Source organism: Lathyrus oleraceus, chromosome 3 (assembly GCF_024323335.1).
Source record: "Lathyrus oleraceus cultivar Zhongwan6 chromosome 3, CAAS_Psat_ZW6_1.0, whole genome shotgun sequence".
Classification (NCBI taxonomy): Eukaryota; Viridiplantae; Streptophyta; class Magnoliopsida; order Fabales; family Fabaceae; genus Lathyrus; species Lathyrus oleraceus.
In genome coordinates, this window is record NC_066581.1 from 84,363,623 (window position 1) to 84,382,790 (window position 19,168).

Consider the following 19,168-nt stretch of genomic DNA (forward strand, 5'->3'; position numbering starts at 1 on the left):
GACCTGTAACACCCCGATAATAATAAAATAATTATTTGAATTAGATTAATAATTTATTTATTAATTTAATTAAATAATTGACAATTTTATTATTATTATTTTTGGGATTATTATTATTGGATTATTATTTTTATTATTGGAATAAATTGGAAATCAGTAAAAAGGTCCCATTTGGTAAAAAGGTTATTGTTTTCACGTGAAAAGGAAAAAGAGACAGAACGTGGAAAAAGGGCAAAAAGAGAACCAGAGAACGAAGGTTGAAGGAAGGAGAAGCTTGGAGCTCAGAGGCTGCCGGATTAACTCAGGTAAGGGGGGTTTATCGTTGATCGACGGGTATTATATGATAATATGTCATGGGTAGTGATAGACCTTTAATTTACCTTTGAATTGGATGATTATGATGAATTTGTGGAAATAATTGATGAACGAAATTGGGTGATAATCGAAAGAAATTCGGAGGAATTGTATGTGATAATGTTAGGAGTTGTGAAATCGAATGGGGAATGATTCGGGTTAGATGATATGAGTGATTTCTGTGTAAATGTGGACTGTGGAAGGTTAGATCGAATAGAACTCGTAGCAGAAAAGCCATTGCAGATCTGGGAATGCTGGTTTCTGGTCATACGCGTATGGCACTAGGCAATACGCGTATGAGATGGCTGGTACGCGTATGGCGCTAGACAATACGCGTATGGATGAGGAAGATGATATTTTTAACGTAAAATTGTCTCTGTTGGTACGCGTATGAGAAGTTGGTACGCGTATCATACGCGTATGGAATAGGTGGTACGCGTATGAGTTAGGCGAGGAAATGTGCAATACGCGTATGGAAGTGGGCAATACGCGTATGACTGGGTCAGGATTTGGGCAATACGCGTATGGGCATAGGCAATACGCGTATGGGCAGGATTGTGATTTCTGTGCTGCTGTTGTGCAGTTTTTGACTGTGTAGGCTGAGCAGTGAGACTTAGCTGAGGTATGATGTAATAGGGATCAATTCCCGTTGTTTTGAGTAGTATAGTTATTAGTAGAATATGCTAATACTGTATTCGATTTTATAGCATGTTGTGATATGCTTTTGTGATAAATGTATTGACAATATGTGTTGGTTGGTATGCATTATACTGTAAATGTATCAGTTATGTATGCATCTGTGAATAGACTGTTATATGTCCATTCTTGAGTTGTTGTTGTTGTTGCATTGCTAGGTGATTAGCATGCATAGTCTAGCCTTTGGGGCTGTAGCTAATTCCCATTGTGAGGAATTAGTGAGTTGTGGATTGTTGTTGATGTTTGCATACTAAATGAGTAGCGTGCATAGTCTAGCCTTTGGGGCTGTAGCTAATTCCCATGGTGAGGAATTAGTGAGTGAGTCATTAGATCTCAATGAGTGGGACTAGTGAGCTCAGTAGCCGTATCCAGAGGGATCGGTGAGCTTGGACTATATGTTCAAGAAGAGTCGGTACCGCATGTGTAGAGTCTCATTGCATAATGAATGCATGGCATAGCCGGTGGGGCTGTAGCTAATTCCCATTGTGAGGAATTAGTGAGTAAATCGTCGTGTTGTGTTGTTGGTGTGGAGCATGGGTTGAGATTATATATCTATATATATGCTGTATGTTATTGCTGAGTATGATGTTGCGTTGATACTGCCGTTATGGAGTGTGTAGTCTGGTTGGGGTGATTTGATGCGTCATTTACTTAACATTACATAATGTTGTATAATGCCTGTTATATTGATTGAGGAACTCACCCTTACGCTATTTTTCAGGTAACCAGCTATGAGTGAATAGAAGCTAATGCTTGGAGTCTAGTGTAGTCTCCTAAGGGGTCATGCTCTGATAGATGTAACATCGGGATGGGATGTTTGAATATGTTTGATTTTGTTGTTGATCAACTTTACATGTAAAGTGGTACATGATTTAAATGTTGATTTTTGGTATCCGCTGCGAATTATGCAAAGAACCTTATTTGGATTAAATAAATGAGCATGACAGGTTATTTTGATGAATGTTGTGAAATGCATTGTGTGGCACCCTTCGGGGCATAATTACTCTGATTGATATGTTATTATTTTAATTAAAAATATTGGGGTATTTAGAAGGGTGTTACATTAGTGGTATCAGAGCATAGTCGGTCGTGTCGAGTCGTAATTATTCTGTTTCCCCTGTACGGGATAGGTGTTGTGTAACCCTATCAGTACTTATTTGTTTTAGCTTGTTGGGTTTTCAGAATAGAGATGGCTGGAAGAGGTAGAGATGATGCTGCGATTGCTGAGGCTCTGGGTATGCTAGCTGGAGTACTTGAAGGGAATCCGAATGTTGTAGGAGCGGGAGCTGCTCGTCAACTGAGTGAGTTCCAGAAGAACAATCCTCCAATGTTCAAGGGAGCATACGATCCAGATGGTGCTCAGAAGTGGTTGAAGGAGATAGAGAGAATCTTCCGAGTGACTGAGTGTGTTGATAACCAGAAGGTCAGGTTCGGTACACATATGCTGTCAGAAGAAGCTGATGATTGGTGGGTTGCTACCCGCACTGAGTTGGAATCTGCTGGAAATGCTGAGATTACTTGGGCTGTGTTCAGAGAGAGATTTCTGAGGAAGTATTTTCCAGAGGATGTCAGAGGGAAGAAAGAGATAGAGTTCTTGGAATTGAAGCAGGGTAACAGGTCTGTTACTGAGTATGCTGCGAAGTTCACAGAGCTGTCAAAGTATTACACTCCTTACAATGAGGCTGCTGGAGAATTTTCGAAGTGTGTGAAGTTTGAGAACGGGTTGCGTCCCGAGATCAAGCAGGCAATTGGATATCAGCGAATCAGGGTGTTTTCTGATTTGGTTGACTGTTGTAGAATTTTTGAACAGGATTCCAAGGCTAGAGCAGAGAGCTATCAGCAGAGGGTTGATAGGAAGGGTAAGAATCAGATGGATCGTGGAAAACCGTATGCAGCTGGCAAAGGTTTTCAGAGGCAGAGTGGGATGAAGAGGCCTAGTGGGGGAGACTCTAGTGCCCCTGTTAAATGTTATAGATGTGGTCGGGCTGGACATCGTGTTCATGAGTGTACCAGTGCTGAGATGAAGTGTTTCAAGTGTGGAAAAGGTGGTCATTTGGCTGCAGAGTGTCGGTTGAAGACTGTGACTTGTTTCAACTGTGGAGAGTTGGGTCATATCAGTCCGCAGTGTCCTAAGCCGAAGAAGGAGAATCAGTCAGGAGGCAAGGTCTTTGCTTTATCAGGTTCTGAGACTTCTGCAGATGATCGTTTGATCCGAGGTACGTGTTATATTAATGGCTTTCCTCTTGTAGCTATTATTGACACAGGTGCTACTCATTCTTTTATATCCTTGGATTGTGCTGTGAAACTTAAGTTAGAGATATCTGAGATGCTTGGAAGTATGGTGATTGATACTCCTGCGAAGGGTTCAGTGACTACTACTTCAGTTTGTTTAAGTTGTCCGTTGAGTATTTTTGGTAGGGCTTTTGGGATAGACCTTGTGTGTCTTCCATTAGTGCAGATTGATGTTATCTTGGGTATGAACTGGTTGGTGTTTAACCGGGTTTCTATCAATTGTTTTGATAAGACTGTGATATTTCCTGAAGTTGAGGAAGAAGGAAGGAGTTTGTTTCTATCAGCGAGGCAGGTGAATGAGGAAGTAGCAGATGGGGCAGAGTTGTTTATGCTGTTAGCGACTTTGGAGGCTAAAGATAAACTGGTGATTGGTGATCTAGCGGTGGTGTGTGATTTTCCTGATGTGTTTCCGGAAGAAGTGAATGAATTACCGCTAGAGCGTGAAGTTGAGTTTTCGATTGATTTAGTACCTGGTACTAGACCGATATCGATGGCTCCTTATCGTATGTCTGCTGTTGAGCTAGCTGAATTGAAGAGTCAGTTGGAAGATTTGTTGGATAAGAAATTTATTCGTCCGAGTGTGTCACCGTGGGGTGCACCAGTGTTGTTGGTTAAGAAGAAAGAAGGTACTATGAGGTTGTGTGTGGACTACAGGCAACTGAATAAAGTGACGATCAAGAATCGGTATCCTTTACCGAGGATTGATGATTTGATGGATCAATTGGTTGGTGCTAGTGTGTTCAGCAAGATAGATTTGAGATCTGGGTATCATCAGATACGTGTGAAAACTGAGGATATTCAGAAGACTGCTTTCAGAACAAGGTATGGACATTATGAGTATTCTGTAATGCCTTTTGGTGTGACTAATGCGCCGGGAGTATTTATGGAGTATATGAATAGGATTTTTCATCCGTACCTAGATCAGTTTGTTGTGGTGTTTATTGATGACATTTTGGTGTATTCGAAATCTGAAGAAGAGCATGCTGAGCATTTGAGAGTGGTTTTGGGAATTCTGCGAGAAAAGAAGTTATTTGCTAAACTGTCAAAGTGTGATTTTTGGTTAGAAGAAGTTAGTTTTCTTGGTCATGTGATTTCAAGAGGAGGTGTTGCCGTTGATCCTTCTAAGATAGAAGCGGTATCTAAGTGGGAAGCTCCGAAGTCAGTTTCTGAGATAAGAAGTTTTCTTGGACTTGCAGGTTACTATAGGAAGTTTATTGAAGGATTTTCCAAGTTGGCGTTACCGTTGACAATGTTGACTAGAAAGGGGCAAGCGTTTGTTTGGGATTCAAAATGTGAAGAAGGTTTCCAAGAGTTAAAGAGAAGGTTGACTAGTGCTCCTATTCTGATATTACCGAGTTCGTCGGAACTATTCGAGGTTTATTGTGATGCTTCATTGTTGGGTTTAGGTGGTGTATTGATGCAGAATAAGCAGGTTATAGCTTATGCTTCGAGACAGCTGAGGGTTCATGAGAGGAACTATCCGACGAATGATTTAGAGTTGGCAGCTGTGGTATTTGTTCTGAAGTTATGGAGGCATTATTTGTACGGGTCCAGATTTGAAGTTTTCAGTGACCATAAGAGTTTAAAGTATTTGTTTGATCAGAAAGAGCTGAATATGAGACAGAGGAGATGGTTAGAATTTCTGAAAGATTATGATTTTGGTTTGAATTACCATCCGGGTAAAGCAAATGTTGTGGCTGATGCATTGAGTCGGAAATCATTACATATGTCTATGTTAATGGTTAAGGAATTGGATTTAATTGAACAGTTTAGAGACTTGAGTTTGGTGTGTGAGAGTACTCACAATAGTGTTAAATTGGGAATGTTGAAGTTGACGAGTGGTATTTTGGATGAGATCAGAGAGGGTCAGAAATCCGATGTACTTTTGGTCGATAAGATGACTTTAGTGAATCAAGGTCAAGGTGGTGAATTCAGAGTTGATGAGAATGGTGTTTTGAGATTTGGTGATCGGGTGTGTATTCCGGATGTTACCGAACTTAAGAAGAGTATTCTTGAAGAAGGACATCGTAGTGGTTTGAGTATTCATCCTGGAGCTACTAAGATGTATCATGATTTGAAAAGGTTATTTTGGTGGCCGGGAATGAAAAGAGAAATTGCAAGTTTTGTGTACTCCTGTTTGACTTGTCAGAAGTCAAAGATTGAGCATCAGAAGCCGTCTGGGCTAATGCAACCGTTGGCTATTCCAGAATGGAAGTGGGATAGTATCAGTATGGATTTTGTTTCTGGTTTGCCGAGGACAAGTAAGAATTTTGAGGCTATTTGGGTGATTGTTGATAGATTGACGAAATCGGCTCATTTCATTCCGATCAGAATGGATTATCCGTTAGAGAGGCTAGCTGAGTTGTATATTGAGAAGATTGTAAGTTTGCATGGTATTCCGTCTAGTATTGTTTCGGACAGAGATCCTAGATTTACATCGAAGTTTTGGGAAGGGTTGCAGAAGGCTTTGGGAACTAAGCTGAGATTGAGTTCTGCATATCATCCGCAGACTGATGGTCAAACTGAGAGGACGATTCAGTCACTAGAGGATCTTTTGAGGGCTTGTGTTTTGGAAAAAGGAGGTGCTTGGGATTGTTATTTACCTTTGATTGAGTTTACCTACAACAATAGTTTTCATTCGAGCATTGGTATGGCACCGTTTGAAGCTTTGTATGGTAGGAGATGTCGGACACCTTTATGTTGGTATGAGTCCGGTGAGAGTGCTGTGGTTGGACCGGAGATTGTTCAACAGACTACAGAAAAGATTAAGATGATTCAGGAGAAGATGAGAATTGCTCAGAGTCGTCAGAAGAGTTATCATGATAAGAGGAGGAAGTCACTTGAGTTCCAAGAGGGAGATCATGTGTTTCTTCGTGTTACTCCGATAACTGGTGTTGGTCGAGCCTTGAAGTCGAAGAAATTGACACCTCGATTTATTGGTCCTTATCAGATTTTGGAAAGGATAGGGGAAGTAGCCTATCGTATCGCTTTACCGCCGTCGCTTGCGAATTTGCATGATGTTTTTCATGTGTCTCAGTTGAGGAGGTACATTCATGATCCGTCGCATGTAGTCCAAGTAGATGATGTACAGGTGAGAGATAACCTGACTGTTGAAACATCACCTATGAGGATCGAGGATCGAGAGTTGAAGCAGTTGCCGGGTAAAGAGATTGCCTTGGTGAAGGTAGCTTGGGGAGGACCAGCAGGTGGCAATGTGACTTGGGAACTTGAGAGTCAGATGAAAGAGTCTTATCCAGAGTTGTTCGCTTGAGGTATGTTTTCGAGGACGAAAACTCTTTTAGTGGGGGAGAGTTGTAACACCCCGATAATAATAAAATAATTATTTGAATTAGATTAATAATTTATTTATTAATTTAATTAAATAATTGACAATTTTATTATTATTATTTTTGGGATTATTATTATTGGATTATTATTTTTATTATTGGAATAAATTGGAAATCAGTAAAAAGGTCCCATTTGGTAAAAAGGTTATTGTTTTCACGTGAAAAGGAAAAAGAGACAGAACGTGGAAAAAGGGCAAAAAGAGAACCAGAGAACGAAGGTTGAAGGAAGGAGAAGCTTGGAGCTCAGAGGCTGCCGGATTAACTCAGGTAAGGGGGGTTTATCGTTGATCGACGGGTATTATATGATAATATGTCATGGGTAGTGATAGACCTTTAATTTACCTTTGAATTGGATGATTATGATGAATTTGTGGAGATAATTGATGAACGAAATTGGGTGATAATCGAAAGAAATTCGGAGGAATTGTATGTGATAATGTTAGGAGTTGTGAAATCGAATGGGGAATGATTCGGGTTAGATGATATGAGTGATTTCTGTGTAAATGTGGACTGTGGAAGGTTAGATCGAATAGAACTCGTAGCAGAAAAGCCATTGCAGATCTGGGAATGCTGGTTTCTGGTCATACGCGTATGGCACTAGGCAATACGCGTATGAGATGGCTGGTACGCGTATGGCGCTAGGCAATACGCGTATGGATGAGGAAGATGATATTTTTAACGTAAAATTGTCTCTGTTGGTACGCGTATGAGAAGTTGGTACGCGTATCATACGCGTATGGAATAGGTGGTACGCGTATGAGTTGGGCGAGGAAATGTGCAATACGCGTATGGAAGTGGGCAATACGCGTATGACTGGGTCAGGATTTGGGCAATACGCGTATGGGCATAGGCAATACGCGTATGGGCAGGATTGTGATTTCTGTGCTGCTGTTGTGCAGTTTTTGACTGTGTAGGCTGAGCAGTGAGACTTAGCTGAGGTATGATGTAATAGGGATCAATTCCCGTTGTTTTGAGTAGTATAGTTATTAGTAGAATGTGCTAATACTGTATTCGATTTTATAGCATGTTGTGATATGCTTTTGTGATAAATGTATTGACAATATGTGTTGGTTGGTATGCATTATACTGTAAATGTATCAGTTATGTATGCATCTGTGAATAGACTGTTATATGTCCATTCTTGAGTTGTTGTTGTTGTTGCATTGCTAGGTGATTAGCATGCATAGTCTAGCCTTTGGGGCTGTAGCTAATTCCCATTGTGAGGAATTAGTGAGTTGTGGATTGTTGTTGATGTTTGCATACTAAATGAGTAGCGTGCATAGTCTAGCCTTTGGGGCTGTAGCTAATTCCCATGGTGAGGAATTAGTGAGTGAGTCATTAGATCTCAATGAGTGGGACTAGTGAGCTCAGTAGCCGTATCCAGAGGGATCGGTGAGCTTGGACTATATGTTCAAGAAGAGTCGGTACCGCATGTGTAGAGTCTCATTGCATAATGAATGCATGGCATAGCCGGTGGGGCTGTAGCTAATTCCCATTGTGAGGAATTAGTGAGTAAATCGTCGTGTTGTGTTGTTGGTGTGGAGCATGGGTTGAGATTATATATCTATATATATGCTGTATGTTATTGCTGAGTATGATGTTGCGTTGATACTGCCGTTATGGAGTGTGTAGTCTGGTTGGGGTGATTTGATGCGTCATTTACTTAACATTACATAATGTTGTATAATGCCTGTTATATTGATTGAGGAACTCACCCTTACGCTATTTTTCAGGTAACCAGCTATGAGTGAATAGAAGCTAATGCTTGGAGTCTAGTGTAGTCTCCTAAGGGGTCATGCTCTGATAGATGTAACATCGGGATGGGATGTTTGAATATGTTTGATTTTGTTGTTGATCAACTTTACATGTAAAGTGGTACATGATTTAAATGTTGATTTTTGGTATCCGCTGCGAATTATGCAAAGAACCTTATTTGGATTAAATAAATGAGCATGACAGGTTATTTTGATGAATGTTGTGAAATGCATTGTGTGGCACCCTTCGGGGCATAATTACTCTGATTGATATGTTATTATTTTAATTAAAAATATTGGGGTATTTAGAAGGGTGTTACAAGACCCGCTGGACGAAAAGAATAAAATAGTCCAGGCAAAAATGGGCATCCCGGCGAACCAAAAACAGAAGAAAGGTTCGGGCAAAAATTAGGGATATAAATGAAGAATTGTACACCCGACAAGTCGAAAACCTGAAAAGGCGACTTGGGCAAAAAAGGGTATCCTGGTGGGCTGAAAACCCGAAGGGGCGGTCCAGGCAAAAGAGGGATTGAAACGAACAACTGCGTCTGGCATGATCGTTTGTACTTTGGTTAAAGCATCATGGAGAATACCCGGCAGGGATCAGTCAGAATTGTCTTGTTCAGAAGGCAGAAAGCACGGAGAGTCTGAGGACATATGGGGTGTAACCGAGTTGGAACTCGATGAGATCACGGGTCTCACATTGCCATTAGGATAGATTTTTCATTTTGCGCAATTACCTCTTTTCAGGAATTGCTTCCTTTTGTATTGCTCATTTGAGCTACACTTTTCCAATCAATAAAATGCACATTCAGTCAAATAATTTTGTTTTTGTTTTTCATTACCGCTTTGATTGCAAAAACATCCAGATATTTTTGATAAAGAATTTTGCATTTTAAGACATACAGGTTCCTTCCAATGCATGTTTATAAGATTGAAAACTTGAAATCTTATTTGGAAGGTTGAGTGACCCAAGTGTTGAAATCTTGACACGCCTGGGGCACGGTTTTATCTAACGGTCTGTTTTGCAGGAACTGTTAGATACTTTTCACTCACTTGCAGGTTGTGATGTGGAAGCTTTGTAATAGATCCCCAGAGAGACCGGTCAGGGACGAGTGTATGAAAAATGACGAAGGCGTTGAGGCGTACGACGATCCTTGATGATAATCAAGAAGACTCTTCAAAGTCGGAAGACTTGAAAGTATGCAATTCCCCGCAGAGTTCGGTCAGGGACGAAGGAGGAACGATGGAGAGACGACGAGAGACGTCTGACGACCTTTGGAATTAATCAAGAAGACTCTTCAAAGTCGAAAGATTGAAATTTCTGTATAAATCCCAGGAGTACGTTTCTCGTCGAGCGCGGAGCGATTGGAATACAAGATGATGGAGCAGAAAAGGTCCAGACGAGTCTGGGAATTCTTATTTCCCAGCTAAGTCCCCAAGCAGAATCATAGGACTAGCTCTCCAGCCGAGTCAGTATGATTATCCCGGCAGGTTTAAGATGGTGTTTCCTCAGCAGCCAGGCCAGAAGGTTGTTATTCCCCGAGTGGAGCGGGTCTTTTTCAAAGAAATATATCTCCAGCAGTGTTCATCCTACCAGTGGATTGGACAAGTTCCCGTAGCGGACGGATTTTTGCATCCCCAGTTGAGTCTGGAGATTGCTATTTTCCCCAGCGGAGTATCTGTGAGCATTTCCCCAATGAAGGCAGCAGGTATCTGTGAGGGTCTTCCCGAAGCGGAGTCAGGTTTGATATTCCCCAGCAAGTCAAAGATGGTTGTATCCCCACAGAGTGTTGGTGGTGCTTATCCCCAGCGGTTTCTTGAGTGGATTGGGTGCAAAGGAGGTTCTTCCCCATCAAGGGTTGCCTTATTCCCAGCAACAGTGTTATTCCCCGGCAGGGTGGAAATCGGAGCGGTGACGAGTTCCTCAGCAGAGTGTCTCGTACTCCCCAGAAGGGTCCCTTGAGGGGGATGTTTTTGTTTTTATGCATTCATCATGAAAAAATAACATGGCATATTGCATAGAAAAATAAATAATGGCGTAGCATTTCCCTAATTATGGAGCATTACGCAGAGAAAAATCAATCATGCATCATTGCAAGCATAAGCTAGTCTCAAGCCGTGGTTACCGTTTGAGAAGTGGTTTTTGTCTGCTGAACGAGGTGTTACTCCGAGGAGTTTAGCCTCATGATTTGATCAAAGGTATTTCCCCAGTAGTGCGATACTGGAGGAATTTGTTTTTCCGTCATGCGGAGAGGGAAATATGACGCGATCAGCGCAACTCAAGCCGTGGTTACCGCTTGGGATCTTGTTGCAATCGAATGGTGAAGATGTTACTCCGAGGAGTTCAGCATCATGACGTCAGAGCAGCAATGTTCCCCAATAGTGCGATATTGGAGGAAATGTTTCCGTCGAGCGGAGATGGAGATGAAATCAAAGGACGTTTTGCGATCAGCGCAATTTTCGGGGTTCAAATGGAGAAAAGGATATGCTGAGGCATTTTTCCTGGGGTTCAAATGGAGAAAAGGAAATGCTGAGGTATTTTCTGGGGTTCAAATGGATGGAGTTGAAGATTGTATCCAGGATGAGGTCCTTAGGATTATCTTCTGTTCATGTGTTGCCTTAGACTCTGGCTGAGGCCAAGGGAGTTCGTTGTAGGTGTCTTCTGAGGAAGAGATACACATGTTACCTTCTTTATGAAGGTTTACCCTCTGACATGTCGCCCTCAGAGTGGTTTGGTGTTATTTCCGACGTTGCCAGCGGAATTATCACGAGAGATTGGAGAAAAGGATATGCTGAGGCATTTTCCTGGGGTTCCAATGGAGAAAAGGATATGCTGAGGCATTTTTCCTGGGGTTCAAATGGAGAAAGGGAGATGTTGCGACATTTTCTGGAGAACGGGGTTCATTCTGGCGATCGAGAGTTATCGTCAGGCGACTGGGGTTCAAACTGGAGATGGGGTTCATTATTTTGGCAAAAAAATGAGTGCTGAGGCATTTTCCGGGGTTCGAATGCAGAGATCTGAGGATCGTTTGCGCAGAGAAAAATTTTCGGGGTTCAAGAAAAGCAAAAAAAGAAGAGATAATCCTGAGTGGATGTGTGGTGTTCAGGCCATGGTTATCCCTGCGCTACCATTTATTTTGGTATCCAGGTCGACGTTTCGTTTAGAGTTTGTTTCTTTGCCGATGCTGACAGGCGTTGTTAATTATATCCCATCAGAGTGCAAATTGTTCGTCTGTCCTTGGTATTCAATCACTCTTCATCCTGATCATCCGAAAGCCGAGGCTATTTCGTATCGACAGGTTCACAGTGGATTGAATAGGGGCAGCTGTAACGCCTCAAAATTTGCCCTCCTCTCTTGGGACTAGCATTAACATATTTGCATTTCATTCTAGGGCATTAGGCATCTCATATTGCATATCATGTGGTTACGTGGTGCAAACCATCTTCCCAAGTCTTGATCAGAAGATGAGGAAGTCAAGTGCAAGCCTAGGGTGTATTGACTGATCATGGGCCATCTGAGGATTGGGCTGTGAATTAGGGTTTTGTGATTCTCAAGGGTATGGGTCTTCATCTTGATTGCAATGATACATCATCATCATCATGATTGGGCATCATCAGAAGGTTGAAGAAGATTCCTTGAGATTAGGGTTTTGACCGCTGGTCAACCCTAATCAGTTGTATTGGGCCAATCAGGGCTGGATCAGGAGATGGGGTTCATGATGGATATGAGGATCATTTTATGGTTAAATTATGCTTATTGAGGCTAGGGTTTCACCCTTGAGCCATTTCAGTTGAAGATTGGGGTTCAATTTGATCTATGCATTGCCAAATTCATCTGTCGGATGAAAAGTCAACTGTGGTCAACTGTACATGATCTGATGGATGTGGAGGTGGAAATGAGTTGGATACACTTCATTCATGTTGGAACAAGTGTTATATGACATCTCAAAGCTTAAAAATGAAGAAAATCAAGTCAGGACAAAAACTGCCAAAAATAGCAACTGACTTGTAATTGAAGTTTCCAAAAATGGAAAGTTTTTGACCTCAAAAACAGATGTCCAAGGAAGCTTCAAATGAAAAATTGTTCAACATGACAGATGTAGATCTTGTTCTCACCTTTCCAAAAAGTCCAAGAACTTGAAAATCCAATGTATGGTTGGGGAGATATGGCTCAGTGAATTTCAGAAAAGACCCGTAATCAGGAGGCCATAACTACCACATACTTTGTCCAAATTGCAAGTTCTTTATATGCACAAACTCCATTTGACATGTACTTTGAGGGTGCATCATTGGATTTGTTCAAAAATGGCCAAGGCAAAAAGTCACTTTTCAACTGGACAACTGAATTGGACCAGGGGCAAAATTGTCCAAATGTCAAAATAATTGGAATTTTTGAATGGGACTTTTTCCAACACCTCAGGAATGGCATTTTAAGTGTGTTTGAATATTCATTTCATGGCTAAGGCATGAGAATTGGATTTTGGCTTGAAAAGTGAAACGATGAAAATTGGTCATTTTGCATACACATAGTGATTTTGAGTTTTAAGCAACCAATGGGCATGGGACAAGTTTCCACAGTTCATATATGATATTTAGAAGTTGTGTGTGCTGTCAACAGGTGTCAATGAGCTGTCTAAGTGAATTGACCATTTTGCCCTCACTTGTTAATAACCAATTTCACTTAACATGGCCAAAATGCTAATTAACATGATTAAGCTACAATTAAGCATCCATATAAATTCTAAAACACTTCATAATCATAACTGAATTCACAATCTCCAAGAACCAGATCTGAAACTTCCACATTCTCTCAAAACCCTCAAGAACACAACAACCTTCAAATCCAAATTTCTTCCTCAATCTTGAACCAAAACACAAAATTCTTGTTGCATTCAACTCCAATCTTCTTCTTCTCCATTTGTTTTTGCAAATTGGAAGGCATAGGGTGCTAAATCGTGGCTGTTCAAAAACTCATCATCCATGGCAAATGCGAATTCCTCATAACTGGAGCAAGGTTGAGCTAGGCAAAGGTTGCTAAACATCATCCTCATCCTATTTCTACATCTGTTTGAAGAAAAGAAGCGCAAAGGACCTCTCTATCATCGCTGCCATTCCAGGTTAGAGGATTTTCGAAACTCATGATTTGCTTCAAGATCATATGCGTTGTGAAGCCTGTTTATCATAGATCGTAGTGGTGCTGTTGGTTTTAGAAACGGATAACCGTAGGTGAAGAAATCGGGATTGGAAGTTTCGAGTTCAAACCTTAGAACGCTCGATCCAGAGAACATAGGAAGAATTAGACAAAATTAGGTGGATATTTGTAATCTAGGTTCAAAGACCTTTCCAACGAGTATTCATTTGCTCGTTTTGGTGAAGATTTCGTGTTCGTCGTATTCATGCGTTTCTGGAAAGTGCGTGAGGAAGGAGACGATAGTTTCTGTAGAAAACAGTGTTCAATCCAAATTTCCATTTGAAAATTCAAAAATGCTGTTTCCCTCCCGCGCTCAAAATAATTACAGTTATGCCATTATGCTTTTTAATTATTTCATTTAATTTCTAAAAAATATTTAACACATTAAAAAATCCATAAAAAATAGCAAAAAAATCCTAAAAATATGGAGATTTTTTCTATGACTTTGTTGACTTGTGTAGGATTTTTTTGACCTATTGGTCAAAGTTGTGCATGGCAAATATTTTATTTGGCATAGGCTTTTCTCATGTATGTCACATTTTGATACATTTTGGCAATTTGATCATGAAATACTCATATCATAAAATAAATGGCTGAAAATTTTTGTGGTGGTTCTTGACTCATTGAGGATTATTTATATGTAAATTTCATGAATTTTTGATACCTGGTCAGAGAGCAGCAAATTCTGGAACTTAGGTGTGACAATTTGTGTCACACCTCTTGATGTCAACTTGTTGAATTTAATTGGATAACCTATGCATGTTAGAATTGAATGAAATTTAGCATGGTGAATTGTTGATATGTTAGGATGTTGTATGAATTTTTGTAGAATTTTTCATTGCATTTTCAATTTAATCATGATTTTTCATTTCTGGTTGTTGAAATTGCAAGCTCATGTGATACATGTTGGTAGATTGATTGGGAAATCCTCATATTGTATTGTATGGCCATGAAATTTGATATGCATGAACTAGACACATTGTGTGACATCCCTGTTTTGGTCTCATCCATTTCTTATCGACAGGTTCACAGTGGATTGAATAGGGGCAGCTGTAACGCCTCAAAATTTGCCCTCCTCTCTTGGGACTAGCATTAACATATTTGCATTTCATTCTAGGGCATTAGGCATCTCATATTGCATATCATGTGGTTACGTGGTGCAAACCATCTTCCCAAGTCTTGATCAGAAGATGAGGAAGTCAAGTGCAAGCCTAGGGTGTATTGACTGATCATGGGCCATCTGAGGATTGGGCTGTGAATTAGGGTTTTGTGATTCTCAAGGGTATGGGTCTTCATCTTGATTGCAATGATACATCATCATCATCATGATTGGGCATCATCAGAAGGTTGAAGAAGATTCCTTGAGATTAGGGTTTTGACCGCTGGTCAACCCTAATCAGTTGTATTGGGCCAATCAGGGCTGGATCAGGAGATGGGGTTCATGATGGATATGAGGATCATTTTATGGTTAAATTATGCTTATTGAGGCTAGGGTTTCACCCTTGAGCCATTTCAGTTGAAGATTGGGGTTCAATTTGATCTATGCATTGCCAAATTCATCTGTCGGATGAAAAGTCAACTGTGGTCAACTGTACATGATCTGATGGATTTGGAGGTGGAAATGAGTTGGATACACTTCATTCATGTTGGAACAAGTGTTATATGACATCTCAAAGCTTAAAAATGAAGAAAATCAAGTCAGGACAAAAACTGCCAAAAATAGCAACTGACTTGTAATTGAAGTTTCCAAAAATGGAAAGTTTTTGACCTCAAAAACAGATGTCCAAGGAAGCTTCAAATGAAAAATTGTTCAACATGACAGATGTAGATCTTGTTCTCACCTTTCCAAAAAGTCCAAGAACTTGAAAATCCAATGTATGGTTGGGGAGATATGGCTCAGTGAATTTCAGAAAAGACCCGTAATCAGGAGGCCATAACTACCACATACTTTGTCCAAATTGCAAGTTCTTTATATGCACAAACTCCATTTGACATGTACTTTGAGGGTGCATCATTGGATTTGTTCAAAAATGGCCAAGTCAAAAAGTCACTTTTCAACTGGACAGCTGAATTGGACCAGGGGCAAAATTGTCCAAATGTCAAAATAATTGGAATTTTTGAATGGGACTTTTTCCAACACCTCAGGAATGGCATTTTAAGTGTGTTTGAATATTCATTTCATGGCTAAGGCATGAGAATTGGATTTTGGCTTGAAAAGTGAAACGATGAAAATTGGTCATTTTGCATACACATAGTGATTTTGAGTTTTAAGCAACCAATGGGCATGGGACAAGTTTCCACAGTTCATATATGATATTTAGAAGTTGTGTGTGCTGTCAACAGGTGTCAATGAGTTGTCTAAGTGAATTGACCATTTTGCCCTCACTTGTTAATAACCAATTTCACTTAACATGGCCAAAATGCTAATTAACATGATTAAGCTACAATTAAGCATCCATATAAATTCTAAAACACTTCATAATCATAACTGAATTCACAATCTCCAAGAACCAGATCTGAAACTTCCACATTCTCTCAAAACCCTCAAGAACACAACAACCTTCAAATCCAAATTTCTTCCTCAATCTTGAACCAAAACACGAAATTCTTGTTGCATTCAACTCCAATCTTCTTCTTCTCCATCTGTTTTTGCAAATTGGAAGGCATAGGGTGCTAAATCGTGGCTGTTCAAAAACTCATCATCCATGGCAAATGCGAATTCCTCATAACTGGAGCAAGGTTGAGCTAGGCAAAGGTTGCTAAACATCATCCTCATCCTATTTCTACATCTGTTTGAAGAAAAGAAGCGCAAAGGACCTCTCTATCATCGCTGCCATTCCAGGTTAGAGGATTTTCGAAACTCATGATTTGCTTCAAGATCATATGCGTTGTGAAGCCTGTTTATCATAGATCGTAGTGGTGCTGTTGGTTTTAGAAACGGATAACCGTAGGTGAAGAAATCGGGATTGGAAGTTTCGAGTTCAAACCTTAGAACGCTCGATCCAGAGAACATAGGAAGAATTAGACAAAATTAGGTGGATATTTGTAATCTAGGTTCAAAGACCTTTCCAACGAGTATTCATTTGCTCGTTTTGGTGAAGATTTCGTGTTCGTCGTATTCATGCGTTTCTGGAAAGTGCGTGAGGAAGGAGACGATAGTTTCTGTAGAAAACAGTGTTCAATCCAAATTTCCATTTGAAAATTCAAAAATGCTGTTTCCCTCCCGCGCTCAAAATAATTACAGTTATGCCATTATGCTTTTTAATTATTTCATTTAATTTCTAAAAAATATTTAACACATTAAAAAATCCATAAAAAATAGCAAAAAAATCCTAAAAATATGGAGATTTTTTCTATGACTTTGTTGACTTGTGTAGGATTTTTTTGACCTATTGGTCAAAGTTGTGCATGGCAAATATTTTATTTGGCATAGGCTTTTCTCATGTATGTCACATTTTGATACATTTTGGCAATTTGATCATGAAATACTCATATCATAAAATAAATGGCTGAAAATTTTTGTGGTGGTTCTTGACTCATTGAGGATTATTTATATGTAAATTTCATGAATTTTTGATACCTGGTCAGAGAGCAGCAAATTCTGGAACTTAGGTGTGACAATTTGTGTCACACCTCTTGATGTCAACTTGTTGAATTTAATTGGATAACCTATGCATGTTAGAATTGAATGAAATTTGGCATGGTGAATTGTTGATATGTTAGGATGTTGTATGAATTTTTGTAGAATTTTTCATTGCATTTTCAATTTAATCATGATTTTTCATTTCTGGTTGTTGAAATTGCAAGCTCATGTGATACATGTTGGTAGATTGATTGGGAAATCCTCATATTGTATTGTATGGCCATGAAATTTGATATGCATGAACTAGACACATTGTGTGACATCCCTGTTTTGGTCTCATCCATTTCTTATCGACAGGTTCACAGTGGATTGAATAGGGGCAGCTGTAACGCCTCAAAATTTGCCCTCCTCTCTTGGGACTAGCATTAACATATTTGCATTTCATTCTAGGGCATTAGGCATCTCATATTGCATATCATGTGGTTACGTGGTGCAAACCATCTTCCCAAGTCTTGATCAGAAGATGAGGAAGTCAAGTGCAAGCCTAGGGTGTATTGACTGATCATGGGCCATCTGAGGATTGGGCTGTGAATTAGGGTTTTGTGATTCTCAAGGGTATGGGTCTTCATCTTGATTGCAATGATACATCATCATCATCATGATTGGGCATCATCAGAAGGTTGAAGAAGATTCCTTGAGATTAGGGTTTTGACCGCTGGTCAACCCTAATCAGTTGTATTGGGCCAATCAGGGCTGGATCAGGAGATGGGGTTCATGATGGATATGAGGATCATTTTATGGTTAAATTATGCTTATTGAGGCTAGGGTTTCACCCTTGAGCCATTTCAGTTGAAGATTGGGGTTCAATTTGATCTATGCATTGCCAAATTCATCTGTCGGATGAAAAGTCAACTGTGGTCAACTGTACATGATCTGATGGATGTGGAGGTGGAAATGAGTTGGATACACTTCATTCATGTTGGAACAAGTGTTATATGACATCTCAAAGCTTAAAAATGAAGAAAATCAAGTCAGGACAAAAACTGCCAAAAATAGCAACTGACTTGTAATTGAAGTTTCCAAAAATGGAAAGTTTTTGACCTCAAAAACAGATGTCCAAGGAAGCTTCAAATGAAAAATTGTTCAACATGACAGATGTAGATCTTGTTCTCACCTTTCCAAAAAGTCCAAGAACTTGAAAATCCAATGTATGGTTGGGGAGATATGGCTCAGTGAATTTCAGAAAAGACCCGTAATCAGGAGGCCATAACTACCACATACTTTGTCCAAATTGCAAGTTCTTTATATGCACAAACTCCATTTGACATGTACTTTGAGGGTGCATCATTGGATTTGTTCAAAAATGGCCAAGTCAAAAAGTCACTTTTCAACTGGACAGCTGAATTGGACCAGGGGCAAAATTGTCCAAATGTCAAAATAATTGGAATTTTTGAATGGGACTTTTTCCAACACCTCAGGAATGGCATTTTAAGTGTGTTTGAATATTCATTTCATGGCTAAGGCATGAGAATTGGATTTTGGCTTGAAAAGTGAAACGATGAAAATTGGTCATTTTGCATACACATAGTGATTTTGAGTTTTAAGCAACCAATGGGCATGGGACAAGTTTCCACAGTTCATATATGATATTTAGAAGTTGTGTGTGCTGTCAACAGGTGTCAATGAGTTGTCTAAGTGAATTGACCATTTTGCCCTCACTTGTTAATAACCAATTTCACTTAACATGGCCAAAATGCTAATTAACATGATTAAGCTACAATTAAGCATCCATATAAATTCTAAAACACTTCATAATCATAACTGAATTCACAATCTCCAAGAACCAGATCTGAAACTTCCACATTCTCTCAAAACCCTCAAGAACACAACAACCTTCAAATCCAAATTTCTTCCTCAATCTTGAACCAAAACACGAAATTCTTGTTGC